At 48.2% G+C, this 15,426-nt stretch overlaps 2 long non-coding RNA genes across 6 annotated transcripts in view; one reads left to right on the top strand and one right to left on the bottom strand.

The window, feature by feature from the left end:
* The window catches only part of LOC147578734 (uncharacterized), a 37,972-nt gene extending 23,601 nt beyond the window's left edge, over positions 1–14,371 (top strand). For 3 of the 5 annotated variants that reach the window (XR_015255624.1, XR_015255623.1, XR_015255620.1), the window contains one exon: positions 14,114–14,371. This is a non-coding gene — a long non-coding RNA (uncharacterized LOC147578734). Of the gene's footprint in view, positions 1–3,426; positions 3,561–3,926; positions 4,069–14,113 lie in introns of those variants that run through there. The other 2 variants (XR_015255622.1, XR_015255621.1) reach the window with 2 other exon arrangements.
* Positions 1,218–6,185, bottom strand: LOC147578735 (uncharacterized). Its single transcript, XR_015255625.1, has 4 exons — positions 4,860–6,185; positions 3,537–4,539; positions 2,328–2,904; positions 1,218–1,401 (listed from the first exon to the last, which is right to left on the bottom strand). It is a non-coding gene; the product is annotated as an uncharacterized LOC147578735 (long non-coding RNA).
* Positions 14,372–15,426: the final 1,055 nt, after the last annotated feature.

The following is a 15,426-nucleotide window of genomic DNA, read 5'->3' as shown; positions in this document are numbered from 1 at the left end:
CAGAATCACCCTGCCAGTCCTCTCTCTGGGCATCCAGTCCCCATTCCTGGGTGCTGTGTGTGCCTGGCACCCTTCCTCAGCAGGCCAGCTACATGCTGCCATCTGCTGGGGGTGGCCCACATGACACCCTGGGGGTAATGCCAGCAGGCCAGGTCTGGGGACCCAGGGGTGGGGGGGTCCTGAGGGACCAGCTGAGAGGGTCTCTGGCTGCTCCCAGGATAGAAATCAAACTCAAGCCAGCAGGAGGTAAAAGCAGAGCTTACTGAAGGGAGAGAGAGCGAGAGCGAGAGCGAGCGAGCGAGCGAGCGTGTACAAGGTGTCTGGGAGGCTCAGAAAGGAAAGGAGAGCCCCTTCTATTTTCCTGGGTCTGGTATATGGGTCGTCTCAGGCATCCAGGACCCAGTTAGAACACAGGGCCCGGGTGTTAGTCCTTGGAACCAGTGGGTCTTGGCGGTGAGTTGTGTTGTGCCGGGGTGGCGGGCAGGTTGGGGGGGGCGGTCTGGAATACAGATATGATGTCTTCCTTCAGTCTTTCTCACCTGGTCCTTCCTTAGAGATTACCTGTTCTAAAGTAATCATGAACTCCTCATCCTTTACAAGGAGGACATATGCTATTTGCGTTATGAGGCATGTGAAGAGTGGGGCGGGGGTGCAAGTCCTAGCAAGAATAGAAGCAGGAAAAGGAGCAAAAAGCAGACTTTTTTTTTTTTTTTTTTTTTTTTTTGAGTCCTTCAGTTTCCCTAACCCCATGGCCTTGGTTAGATGCTTGTGGTCCTTCTAGTCTTTCTGGGCATTATGAGGTGTAAGTGAAGATATGGACTGTGCCACAAGTCTTGCTCGAGGACCCTCTGTGCCACTCCCACTCGACACTTGCTCCCTGCCAGGGTCCCTGGGTCCCTGCGCCGCAGATGTGTAGTGCTGCCTGGTCCGTGATGAGGGTTTGGGAGCAGGTGAACAGCCCAGCACAGAACTAGGACTTGAAGCCAGAGGCAGGAGCACCTGTGGTGGAGTATCAGGCCGAATGGATTTTTATTTTATTATTTTTTTAATGTTTATTTATTTTTGAGACAGAGAGAGACAGAGTATGAACGGGGGAGGGTCAGAGAGAGAGGCAGACACAGAATCCGAAGCAGGCTCCAGGCTCTGAGCTGTCAGCACAGAACCCGACGCGGGGCTCGAACTCACGGACCGTGAGATCATGACCTGACCGATCGGACGCTTAACCGACTGAGCCACCCAGGTGCCCCCCGAAAGGATTTTTAAAAACCAATTGTTCTTTGAGCACATGGGCCACTAGTTAAAAGTCGAAATGAGAATGTGGTGAGAAGCTTCTCTCCCTCCCTGTCCCACTGGCCTCAAACTTCACCAGCTTCGTCTTCCTTCCAGAGCCGCTCCCCACATCTAAAGCAAAAATGAACGTGAGCTGGAACCCTGCCTTTTCTTATTTAAATGTTAGGCACCTGGTCTGCACCTGGCTTTTTTGTTTAACAATATTGTCTCGAAAATTGCTTCTATCTACATATAAATACTTCCCTCCTGGTTCTTTCCTTTTTACTGCTCTGGTCATTTCCAAGCAGTCTGTGGAAAAAGAATGTCTTTCCACAGAACCAGGAGTACTCAGATATAGCCAGAAATTGCAGGGTAGTTCTAGAACTCATTTACCCACCTACAGAATTCCAAGGATCCTAGGTGAAAGAATTCTGTATTCCTCTTTAGGTGGATTTGCTTTTCAAAAGGGGTCTCACAGGACTATTGTACCTTAACTCCAAAAATGACTACGTGGTACATTTTGGGCAGGGCTAGGGGTGAGTTGCTCTTTGGGTAGAAGTCTACTTGTGGTGTCCCAAATCCAAGTGCTAGGGTTCAAGATCTCTGTCTATCCAGAGATTAACCTGGTCTTCCCAAGCCAACCATGGGGCTCTATGTAATAAATGTCACTCTCCTACTGGCAGCCAACCAGCTCTCCTCCCCAGCTTCTCTCACCAGATATGTCCGCAGGCCAGCAGCCACCGGCTGGGAACACCTCAGAACGATGCTAAGAGGTCTAAGTGCTCCCTGGGGGTGGGCCTGGTGGATGGGTGCCCTGTGTCCCTGCACTAAGAGCAGTTCCCGTTTCCAAGTTTATCAGGGTTTACATGCCATTCTCTGAAATAAGCTTTGAGAGCTGAAGAATGGGTGCTTTCTCCCAACAAACCACACGTCCAGCAGGGGGCTTCTTCTCATAGACATCTGACCCTTTCATCACTTTGGGCCACTGAGATACACCAATAGATTCCAGGCCCACCCACTATACTTCTCATTCTAGTATAGTTTCCTGCCAGACTCACCCAGCAGGAAAGAGAGACCATCCACACCTGCCAACGTAAGCATCTTGTGGGCCAAGCAGGCTTCTCGGCAAAATAGGAAGATAGCATTCTGGTTTTTACATCGGTGCTTGGTGAGTTTGATCAGTGTGAGTCAGTCTTGCCAAAGGGATCCCCTCTGGCCCACAGAGCTAAGGGTTGCACTGCAGACCACAGTGATTTCCCCCAGAGTAAGTGCCCACTTTGCCCTCTTAGGCCAGTGAACCTGCTGCTTGGGGGCAGGGGCTCTTCCTGGTGGGCCTTTTAACTGGAAGCATGTTAGTCAGATTGAGGAAGTAGGTTCCAGTGTCTGTTCGCTCTGTGTGAAAGAAACTCAGTTGCAGAGATCATAGTGACCTTGGATGTACAGTGATCAGATAGCAGAAAAATTAGCACAAATCCATCCTGACTGCCAACAAATGGTCAGGGTCAGCGGGTCCCCTTCCATCTGAAAAATGGCACCACCGGTGTTTCTCCTTCCAGGTTGAACTTGGCATTGTTTGGGAGGAAGACTTTTTTCTGTACGCTCTTAGGTTCAGTTCTTGGGAACATGCAAATTAAACTGGCAAAACACAGATTTGCAAAAGAAGAGATATTTTAAAATTCATATACATACATGTGAGTTCACAGAAAAATGTAATTCAAGGAGGTGGTTAGAATTTGGGGCTTCTATACCATCCTCATAGGGGAAGGGGAGGGGGAGAAGGGCATTTACAGGAAAACAAATGGATTTTATTTATTTATTTATTTATCTATTTATTTATTTATTTATTAATGTTATTTATTTATTTTGAGAGAGACAGAGACAGCATGAGCAGGGGAGGGGCAGGATACAGGGAAAGAGAGAGAATCCCAAGCAGGCTCCGCACGGTTGGTGCAGAGCCCGACGAGGGGGCTCAAACTCACAAAACCATGAGATCATGACCTGAGGTGAAGCCATGAGTCAGATGCTTAACCGACTGAGCCACCCAGGTGTCCCATCAAATGGCTTTTAGGAAAGATAAGTAGGCCCTTAGGAAAACAGATAAGAAATATGGTAGTCTTGTGACAATACCTGCTTATGTGATTTCTTACTCCAAAGCAGATTTCTCTCCCGTGGAAAGAGCCCATCTCCTGAGGAGGAGACTGGTGACAGCTGAATCCTTCCAGGAGACTCTGCTTTTAGATACTGGGAGTACGGGAAAAACCACTCACAGTGAGAGATTCTGGATCCCTTCAGTATGAATGCTCCTCTTCTCCTTGTCCAAAGGCCAGGCTGGTTGGGGGTGCTCAGGGTCTAGGGGTTTGGTTCAGCATTCCTGAGACTGGCACAGGGAATTCAGCAAGGGCAGAAGGAGCAGGGTAGTCCCCCCCAGCAGAGGCTGTGCGAGGGTGGAGGAAAGGGCCAAGTCACTATGGTTGGCGATCCAGGGCATGTGTAGGAGCACAGAGGGCCAGGGTCAAATCCTATGTCCTTGGGCAAGATTCTTAACTTCTCTGGGCTTCATTTTTCTACTTGGGTAAAAACCCTCACAGGACCACAGTAAGGCTAAGATTACTTAACGCATTCAAAGCACATAATACAGTGCCTGGCACAGAGCAAGTGTTCAGTTAATGCAGCCAACTTCCCTAGACGCTGGGGACAGGCAGTGAGCAAAGCCGAGCCCCGCTCTCCTGGATCTTCCATTAAACAAAGGTGTACATGCCATCATCAGATGGCCGGGTACACCAGCAGAAAAGGAAGCAGGTGAGAGGCAGGGAGGGAGAGGTGGGGGCTGGTGTGGTCAGGGAAGGGACATCTGAGCAGAGACCAGAATGAGGTGGCCTCACCGGAATTAGGATGATGTCTCATTGCTGTTCCTCCTGCATGTTCCCTTAATCATTCCTTCTCTTGCCTGAGTTTCCACCAGCCAGTGAACCGGGACTAGGTCGGTTCCCATCTCAGCTGAGCACGTGGCCTCCTCTCCATGATCCTTTAGGGGGGTGGCGTCAGTGGAGCGCGCGCACATGGGGGCCCCAGGTTCCGAATGTGAGTTAGGGTGGTGGGTTTCTTCCATTCCTCTGTACCTCCTAATTCCACAGGGCCAGAAGACACGGCGGGGGGGGGGGGGTGCCCTCTCCAGGAGAAAAGCTTACACATTCCGCCCTCTACCTTGTCTGGAGGAGCAGTTGTGCTCGGGGAAACTGGCCAGCTGTATGGCTGCGGGGCGAGGCTGAGCTGCAAGAACCAGAATAGAAGGGCTAAATTTAAACCGTGTCTGGAGGCTTCAGGGAGCCCGCGGGCCTGTGGGCCCTGGGGTGGCTCCGTCCCACCTCCCTCCTCTCCTTCCACCTCCCCACTCCCTTCTGCCTCCTCCCCCTCCCCCTCTCCCCTCCCTCCACCCACCCTCTTTCCCCTCCCACCTCCTCCCCCTTCCTCCTCCCACCCACTTCCCTCCTCCCTCCTCCCTCCTCCCTCCTCTCCTCCCTCTCAGAATGGAAACTGTTTCTTTCCTGGCTGCCGAGAGCCGGTTTCCTCCCAAGGAAATAATGTCTCACCGCAGCTGAGGCCGGCACTGCCCCCTGGAATTTCCCTGCAGGGGAGAAACACCCCGCTGGCGGAGCTGCTCTGAGCTGGGACACACCTAGAGCCTGCTTGTGCACAACCCAGAGGGGGACACGCCCAGAGACACACACAGAAGTAAACAGAAACAGAAACAGGCTGGGAAAACCCTGGGGGGGGGGGGGGGTGAACCCTAGGATCAGGTTCTTGTCCCAACACTGTCTCCACCTCCCTGTGAGGCAGGAGCAAATCATCTCCTGTTCTGAACTCTTTTTTTTTTTTTTTTACCTCCTTAATATTAAAATAGACCTCTTAAGAATCAAAATAGAACAGAACTCTAAAGGAATCAACCTAGAAAGTGCTTTGATTATTTCAAAGATGTCTCTTTCTTTGTTCAAAATATTTTTAAATCCCTTTTTTTTTTCTTTCTGAAAAATTCCTTTAAGGACCAGTTTTAGGCACTCATAGGTCTGCCTTGTTACTTTTCCAGACATTTCAGTTTTGCCTAGAGGGATCGCTGCCCACGGTACCAAGAGACTTGGGGCTGGTTCCAAATACTGAGTTCAAAAGATTCCTGCAAGGACAGTGAAAAGACTGTCAGGTGCCATCACTGTTGCAGAATTCCCCTGATGCCCAAGGCCGGTCTCCAGAGAGGGACAACAGCTCCTGGAGGAGCTCTCAACCCTCAGCCACACGCAGGGTCCTTCTAGAGCCTTACATAGTCCAACACTCAGACACAGAGGGGTCTGCGCGCGCGCGCGCACACACAGACACGCACACACACGGCCAAATGGAAACTTCTAGTTTCAGCTACAATATCCAGAGGTAGCAGTCTGTGAGAACCTGAGCCACGCACCCCTCGTGTTTTTGTGCATGTATTCACCGAGGCTAGACACGGGGGCTGTCACAGACCTGATCAGGTGGGGATGGCCACAGCTCAGACACCCTCCAAGCAGGCTGTGCCTGGAGACTTTAGCAGGAGAGTGAGCGCTGAGGGGACACACCCAGACACATTGGGTTGCCTGGTAACACAGAATGCCAGGCCCAGGGACACACACCCTCTCTGGGATCACACACTCATACTGTTTCCACAGGGGCAGGATCCCACGGAGCCGGCTGGCTGCCCCAGGCACACCCTCTCGCCACCGAGAACTGCCTTCGTTCAGAGATGTGCCTGTTTGGCTCAGTCGGTTAAGCGACCGACCTCCCGACCTTGGATCAGGTCTTGATCTCACAGCGTGAGTTCGAGCCCTGCATTGGGTCCTTGCTGAAAGCTCAGAGCCTGCTTCAGATTCTCTCTCTCTCTCTCTCTCTCTCTCTCTCTCTCTTTCTCTCTCTCTGCACCTCCCCCATGCACGTATTCTCTCTCTCTCAAAATTAAAAAAAAAAAAAAAAAAAGGAAAAAACAGCTGTGCAGCTAAAGATCCTGCTCATTGGCACCCCCAAATGCTTACCGGATTTAGAGAGTGCTGAGCAAGCCCCCCAAAACTTCCAGTCCCACTCAGTCACACACACACCGTTAGAGTGGTCAGAGTCTAGACTCCTCACGTCCTTTTGTTTCCTCTCGGAAAAACTTTGGCTTTTCCATTTTAAGCAGCCAGTGACCAAACAGTCTATTTCTGTAACTTCTTAGTATTAGCCAGAGCCTGTTCTTTTGAAACTTCTACAGTTAGTCAGGAAGAATGCTTCTGACCTTTGTTTTCAAATTCAACTATGCAGAACACTAAACACACAATGTGAAAACACAGAGGCCAATTTTTTTTAAGGGTTTTTTTTTTTTTTTTTGAGGCCGGGAGGCACAGAGAGAGAAGGAGAGAGAATCCCAAGCAGGCTCCGACTGTCAGCCTGGAGCCCTATGTGGGGCTTGAACTCACAAACCGTGAGATCATGACCTGAGCTGAAGTCAAGAGTCAGATGCTTAGCTGATTGAGGCACCCCTTAGAGAACAGTTTTTAAAATTCACAGACAAACCATGTTTGAGGGTTTTTCAGCTTTTTGTGGGAGAAAGGCAAGTTTACTGACTTCAGTGGTTTTTAAAATTCGAACTTGGCAAACAGGAAAACAACTGTGGAGTCTTTGTAAAGTGAGCAACAGGTAAAAGCTCCTTCGGGCAGCACCCCTCACTTCTTAGGGATGGGCAAGCTGAGGACTCACCTTTGACCTGGTCTCCCCAGCCACCTTGACCAAAGTCAATCTGACCTTGATTCTGCGGAACTTCTGGTGTGGTGTTTAGACTGCCTGTCTAGTAAACAGCTGTGCCCTCCCTTGGGTCCAAGGACAGCCCCCCGTGTAGGTTCTGTCCCCTCCTCTGGATGTTTCAGACACGGTGTTGGCTTTTGGGATGAGATAATCTGGTTTTCCTGGCCACAGCAGTCTGCTTACTCCAGTTCCATCACCAGACAGAACCACCCTGGAGACATCCTCAGATCTATACACTGGGTCTAGCTGGGCCCTCCCCTGCCATACAGGTCCGTCCTTCCTCTGTCCCTTTTCCCCTTTGCCCTTCCTTCCCTCCCTCCCTCCCTCCTCCATCCCTCCATCTCAACCTCTGACAGGAATTCCATTGTGAACCTGGATCGGCTACAGCGAATAGGGATCTTGCCACACTCAGCCTCTCCTTACGTTATCTCCCTCTCTCAATATTCCTTTTTATTCTTCCTATTCATACAGCAGTCCCTTCTTATTCATGGGGAATGAATACTTCCCAAGACCCCCAGTGGATGCTTGAAACTGTGAATGGTACCAAACCCTATATATGCTGTTTTTTCCTGTACATATATACCTATGATTTATTTGATAAGTTTAATTTATAAATTAGGCACAGTAAAAGATTAACACAATAACTGATAATAGAACGATTACAAAAATATGCCACAATTTGAAAAAAAAAAACATATATATGTTATGTGGATGTATCTCTCTCTTTCAAAGTATCTTATTGTACTGGGCTCACCCTTCATGTGATGATACGAGATGATAAAAAGTCTACATGATGAGATGAAGTGAGGTGAATGACGTAGGCATTGTGACGTTAGCATTAGGCTACTGTTGACCTTCTGATGTTACGTCAGAAGGAGGGTCACCTCCTCCCAGGCCATGGTTGACTGGGTAATGAGACCCAAAGTGAAATCATGGATAAAGGGGGACTATGGTACCTCATTACCTGAAGTATTGATGAGTGCCACATTCAAGACAGAAATAGAAATAAACAAAACAAATCCTATTAGACTTAAATTTCTTTAAGTTTATATATTTTCTTTAGTAATCTGTGCACTCAGCGTGGGGCTTGAACTCATGATGCTGAGATCAAGAGTTCATGCTCTTCCAACTGAGCCAGACTGGCAGTCCTAGATCTAATTTTTTAATGAAAAGTTTCTATATGTCAAGACCCACAAAACATATTTATTTATTAAAAATTTTTTTTAAGTTTATTTATTTATTTTAAGGGAGAGAGAGCGGGGGAAAGGCGGAGAGAGGGAGAGAGAAAATCCCAAGCAGGCTCTGTGCTGTCAGCACCAAGCCTGATGCGGGGCTCACACACTCGAATTGTGAGATCATGACCTGAGCTGAAATCAAGTCAGACACTTGACGGACTGAGCCACCCAGGCGCCCCACCAGCAAAACATATTTAAAGGCAAAAGACACATGTGGAAAATACATTTTCCAGATGTATGTGGCAACAGAGGCAAATACCCTCATCATCAAAGGGCTCTGATAAAGCACATGGCACCAAAAAGGTAGATGGATGATGTGAGCAGGGCAGAGGAATCAAAACAATGAAATAGGGGCGCCTGGGTGGCTCAGTGGGTTAAGCGGCCGACTTCGGCTCAGGTCATGATCTCGCGGTCCGTGAGTTCGAGCCCCGCGTCAGGCTCTGGGCTGACTGCTCAGAGTCTGGAGCCTGTTTCAGATTCTGTGTCTCCCTCTTTCTGACCCTCCCCCGTTCATGCTCTGTCTCTCTCTGTCTCAAAAATAAAATAAACGTTAAAAAAAAAATTAAAAAAAAAAAACAATGAAATAAATGAAATAAGAGAAAAATGTTTAATCTCCTTAATACAAAGAAGTCAAAATAAAACCATTTAAAATAACATTTCCCCTTACTACCATCAGATTATAGCAGATCAATGCCCACTATTGGGCAGCAGCTTTCTCCTGAATTATTTCTAGAAATGTGAAAGAATTGGAACAGCCTTTTTGGAGAGAAATCAAGCTTTAAAATTACACATATCTTCTGACCTGTCAGTTCTACCTCTACAAGTTATCTGGAAGGAATCTTTAAGGTGTCCAAAATATACGGCTACAAAAATGCTCATTACAGTACTGTTGCTAAAAGAAAAAGGGGGAAAAAATGTGTTTCTATTTTTTTTTCCTTTTTTTCAGAATTGTAGACCCATGATTGTATTGCTTTTTTTCCTTAAGATTTTTTAAAGGTTTGTTTATTTATTTTGAGAGAGAGAGAAAGAGAGAGAGAGAGAGAGAGAGAGAGAGAGAATGTGAGCAGGGGAGGGGCAGAGAGAGAATCCCAAGCAGGCTCCGCACTGTCAGCATAGAGCCCAACATGGGGCTTGAACTCACAAACCAGGTGGTCATGACCTGAACCAAAATCAGGAGTCGGACGCTCCAATGACTGAGCCACCCGGTGCCCCTCAAGATTTTTAAAAAAGTAACCTCTACACTTATGGGGCTCCAACTCACAGCCCTGAGATGAAGAGTCCCCTATTCCACCAACTGAGTCAGCCAAGCCCCGCCCCCTCACCTGTTTTATGTTGTATTTATTTAAGTTCTGAACATGCCAACTAGACCGTTATTTTGTATTTTACTACCTTATAAAAACTGCAGTTGATAAGAAATATTCTGGGGCGACTGGCTGGCTTAGTAGAGCGTGCAACTCTTGATCTTGGGGTTATGAGTTTGGGCCCCACACTGGGTGTAGAAATTACTTAAAAATAAAATTAAAAAAAGAAAGAAAGAAAAGAAATATTCTCAGCTGGGGTGAGTCTGAGGGTTAACTCAGCCCCTCCCTGGCCCTGTGACCCATGGAAGGGTTTTCCCCTTCAGTGTTTCATTCTGAGTGTGCGGGACCTTGGGTTGAGTGAGTCTGTGGAGTTGGGTGAGGACGCTGTGTGGAGAGAAGCTGGCAGAAAAGCAGGAGGGAGGCTCTTGGGAAGATGCCTGCAGGTTAGGTCACAGGTAACCAGAGCCATGGTGCTGAGCCACATGTCTGGGGGGAGAAGTCCTTTAGAGGAGGAGATGGTGTCCACAGATCGCATCAGGGTCCGTGTGGGTGACTCAGTTAAGCATCTGACTACGGCTCAGGTCATGATCTCATGATTCATGAGTTTGAGCCCCGCATCAGGCTCTCTGCTGCCAGCACAGAGCCCCTTCCAGATCCTCTGTCCCCTGCCTCTCTCTGCCCCTCCCCCACTCTCTAAAATAAATACACATTAAAAAAAAAAAAACCCAAAATAAAAAAATAAAATGGAGTTTGGTAGGGGGGGTATCTGGCTGGCTCAGTCAGTAGAACATGTGACTCTTGATCTCTGGGGTCCTGAGTTCGAGCCCCACCTTGGGTGCAAAGATTACTTAAATAAATATAGGGGCGCCTGGGTGGCTCAGTCGGTTAAGCGTCCAACTCGTGATTTGGCTCAGGTCATGATCTCACAGTTTGTGGGGTCAAGCCCTGCATCAGGCTCTGGGCTGAGCATGGAGCCTGCTTGGGATTCTGCCTCTCTCTCTGCCCCTCCCCTGCTCACACTTGATCTTTCTCTCTCAAAATGAATGAATGAATGAATGAATGAATGAATGCAATGGAGTCCGTTGAAATGCAAGGGAATTCCAGAGCCCCTGGAAGGCTTCCTGACTGAGGGTGGGGGTGGAGTCTGTGCTTTCAAAATGCCTCCCAGAGACCCTGAAGCGTCTGATCCTCATCTCCTCAGCTGCCATTTCCTCTCCAGCAGGGTCCTTGCTCTGGCCATGGTGCCTTGCAGCCTCAAGACTTGTTACACGTTCCCTTTACTTCTTCAGCTTTTCCCCCTGAGGGGCCCCTATACTTAGTCTGATCCGGAAACCCCATCCTACCCCTTCAGTGAATCTTACACCTGTCTGCCACTTTTCTGAACAACTAACTATAATATTTATAGGGTTTAATATAGTTTTTAATGTTTATTTATTTTTGAGAGAGAGAGAGCGAGTGGGAGCAGGGGAGAGGCAGAGAGAGAAAGAGAGGGAGAATCGCAAGCAGGCTCCACACTGTCAGTGTAGAGCCCGATGCGGGGTTCAAACTCGTGAATGGCGAGAGAGTGACCTGAGCTGAAATCAAGAGTCCGACGTTTAACGGACTGAGCCACCCGGATGCCCATTGGGTTTCCTATATTTAAATTTATTTTTAATTTCACAAGTAGTACAGGAATACATCTTTACTATAAAACAATTCAAGTGACCCACATGGAGTGAATACAGCCTCTTGATCGTCCCTTGTTCCCCACTCCCACACCAGGCTGACTCTGGGGTGGGTGGGGTGTCATGCCTTCCAGATGCTTGTCCATGTCTTTCTCAACTAGTTTCCAGCTCTGGAAAGAGCAGAACCATATTTCCTCCCACCCAAGATCACTCCTCTGCCTGTGCCATGTTCTGGACCCTCAAGCCTCTTCCACAGCCTTTGGCCTCCACTCCTACACCCCCCAACCGAACATCTCTCCCCCCAACAGCCCTCCTACCCATACATGCACACACACATGCACACAGATATACCCAGATGTTTCTTTTCCTGAAAACAAGTCTTTCTGGATCCTTACATGCCCTCAGCCCCCTCTCCTATCAGTCTCTCTTGCAGCCAACCTCTTCAACAAATGGCTCCCTTGGCCAGACTTCACACCTGCACCCATCAGATCTCAGGCAGCAGCCGCCTGCTGAACTCCCCTGGGAGGGCACTGACCCAAGTCGAGGCTCCTGTTAGCACAGTGCTGCTGCCCAGCCCCCTGCATAAGACTTCTGGCCTTGGAGGGGTGCCTGGCCATCCAACATCTGGAGTCTCCACTCCCAGGCAAAGCCCCTGGGCACTGGCTGCCCTCCCCCCGCCCCGGCAGTCCACGCGGCCTCTGCAGGAGATAGTACAAGGGCCAGGGAGCGTTGGGGGAGCTCCTCACGCAGTGCTCGTGTTCATCTCTGTAGTCACCTCAGATTTCTGTGGGCTTCTGGCAGCTTTACCTTCCAGGGACGGAGGGAACCGGCTCCGGAAGTTCTCCCGGGGTGTGGCTCACCCCAAAGCTCTGGGCACGTTCTTACAACCAGGGCTTCCAGAAACTACAGAGGCTGGGGTGGGGAGGGTTCCTCAATGGCTCAACCTCCTCTAAAGGAGGAGGAACAGGAAGACAGGGCCTAGGCTCTACTTTACTGCTCTTCTCCCAACTTACCATCATAAAAGAAAAGCAAGCAAACTTTTGAATTATGAAACAATGTCCCCCAAGACACTGTATTAGTTTTCTGTTGCTGCTATATCAAGTTATCATGAATTTAGCGGCTTAAATCAACACAAATTTATTCCCTTACAGTTCTGGGGGTCAGAGTCCAAAACCAAGATACTGACAGGGCTGCATTTTTTTCTGGAACTTCGGGGAAGAATCTATTTTCTAACTTCTTCTGGTCTCTAGGGGCTGCCTGCATTCCTTGGCTAGTGGCCTCTTTTTCCATCTTCAAAGCACATCCCTCCAACCTCTACATCCACGATCACATCTCCTGTCTCTGACTAACTCTCCTGCCTCCCTAAGGACCCTGGTGATGACATTGGGCCCAGGATAATCTCCCTATTTCAAGATCCTTAACTTACTTATATTTGCGAGGGCCCATTTACCACAGGAGGTAGGATATGCATGGATTCTGAGGATTAGGGCATGGAGGGACATCTCTGGGACCATTATTCAATCTACCACAAGTGTGAAATGTAATATAGGTCGACATCTGTAGACAGACACTGAGATTACACAGATGCTAATATTTTGCCTTATTTATTTATTTATTTATTTATTTATTTATTTTATTTATTTTAAAGAGATAAAGCTCTACAAAAATAGCTAAATCCCTACGTGGCTTTTCCTTCCTTCTCTCCTCAAAGGTAACCACTTCCCTGAGGTTGGTGAAATTCACCCCATGTATGTTTCTGTCTTTGGTACATATTATAAACACACTAAAAAAATTTTTTTTAGTGTTTATTTTTGAGAGAGAGAGAGAGACAGAGCGAAGCCGGGGAGGAACAGAGAGAGAGAAGGAGACACAGAATCCAAAGCAGGTTCCATGCTGTCAGCACAGAGCCCGACGTGGGGCTCGAACCCACAAACCAGGGGATCATGACCTGAGCCAAATTTGAACACTTAACTGACGAGCCACCCAGGTGCCCCTAAAGATTTTATTTTTAAGTAATCTCTGCACCTAATGTGGGGCTTGCACTTGTAACTCTGAGGGCAAGAGTCACATGCTCTACTGACTGAGCCAGCCAGGTGCCTCAAGGGCATTTTTAAACCGAAGAGTACCATTTGTATGTGTTTTGAAACTTTATGTAAAAGGAATCACCGTGTGTACCGTATTGCAACCTGCTTTTCTAATGCAATATGTGTTTGAGATTTTACATGTTGATACATGATGATATAGTTCATTCACTTTAACTGCAGTATAGAATGCCTCCCACGAGCAAGTTAGAGTTCATTTTGTCCATTCTTTTGCCTAGAGACAGATTGTTTTCACTTTTGTTGCTATTACAAACAGTGCTTCAAAAAAAAAAAAAAATCTTTGTGCTTGTTTTCTGGAACACCTGTGCCAAAGACCTCGGTGGGGATACACCGAGGAGCAGCATGGCTGGGTCCCGGGTATGCACACCTTCAGCTTACTGAGGGTTGCCACGCGGTCCCAGGGTACCTGCCAACAACAGTGTTTAAAAATACCCATTTCCCACATATCCTCAGCATCTGGTGTTTTCAGATTTACTGTTTTTTAAGATTCATGTTCCTTACCTATTTTCCAGTCAATCTGTTCTGTTCCAAATCTTCTTGAATGTTCTGCAGCAGCAACCTTTCCTCCATCTTGACCCTGAATGACAGACCCACCCAGCACCTTCTGTGTTCAGTGTGGTCCACCCCATTCCCTCAGTTCTCTCTCTTGTGAGTCCCACGCTCCAGCCAGCCCTCTGCCCACTATGTTTCATTTGGGCCAGCCTCTAGAAGAGCTGGTATGGTTCTGAAGCTCTCTGCTCTCCCCACAGAATGCCGTGGAATGTGCTGAGATGGTCTACTGGGAGGAACGACGTCTTCTGCATTACGACCCCTCAGCCTAAGTGAAGGAGTCAATCTAATCCTGGCAATGTGAGCAAATCCACTTGAGAATTACTCAGTCCTGAACTCCCCCAAAATACATGCTTGTCTATTTTTCCTGTCCCCAAGTGTTCTGAAACATACCTGCCAACGAACTGAACTGTATCCTGGAAAATGGCAGCGTGGAGGAATAAATCCAAAGACTGTGACCTTTCTTCCTCTTTTCTTTATCAGCCTGTGGCTTTTAGGCACCAAATTTTGTGTTCTAAGTTTTTACACCCCCCTTCCCTACTGCCCCGATCCAATTACAGTGGTGGGCTAACTATCTTGAGCTCCTTCAACACAGGGGAGCCATCTCTGAGTTATGTGGCCCTCATAATGATCCATTTCTCCTCCTGCTGCTCCCTGAGTAAACTGAAATGGTATTGTCCTTGTGTGTGGATGGTAAGCTGAAGACATTTCTCAGCCATCTGGTTCCAAACTCATAGTCTCTTGAACTTTGTATATTCCTATTAGCTGTCCATACCCATCTTATATATTCCCAAATTCCCATTGGCTATAGCTTCGCCAAAGATATATCCCTGGCAAAGATGGGGTCTGAAGGATTGTTTCCCAAAGGGGATCAGCCACATGCTTCAAAGGGAGCCCCGAGTGCTGCCGGGGGAGTCATCCATAACCTCCTGCTGTACAACCATGGCACAGGGCTACACCCACAGCTCTTTATACACTTGTATGTCTTAGCATTCGGAGTGAAACCCTTCTCAGTTCCAGGTACAAGATGGATACTTTAGAAGGTATTGCTTTTCCACAAACTAAACAGTTTGTGGTGCTAGTGCTCAATATGGGTCCCCTTCTCTATTCCTGGGATTTAGGGACAGGAGGGGCTCACACAGGGGTTGAGGGGCCCAAGGGTTACCTGTCATCTGAAGGGTATACGAACCTCCACTTCAACTGTCTGTGAGAAGCAGCTTGCCAGGGACTAAGCTGGACCAACAGAGCCCAGGTGGACACCAGCCGTAATTATCCCCTTTCTGACAAAGATTGCTGGAAGCTCAGAATGCCTGACAGAGGTACCAGGAGGCAGAGGGACAAGCCAACCACAGAGGAAGTCACCCAGAAACCCAGGGAGCTGAAATCCCTTCTCAAGTGCTTGTTTCAAAAAAAAACCAATGTTTCCTAATGGAACTCAGAGGGAGGCCTGGGCAGCCACCGAAGTGAGTAATTTGGCAGATGTCAGGGCTGGGTTGTCCACAGCTTCTTTTTT

Source organism: Puma concolor, chromosome C1 (genome assembly GCF_028749965.1).
Source record: "Puma concolor isolate L17-30 chromosome C1, mPumCon1.1.hap2, whole genome shotgun sequence".
Classification (NCBI taxonomy): domain Eukaryota; kingdom Metazoa; phylum Chordata; class Mammalia; order Carnivora; family Felidae; genus Puma; species Puma concolor.
This window is presented reverse-complemented; position numbering and strand designations above follow the sequence as displayed.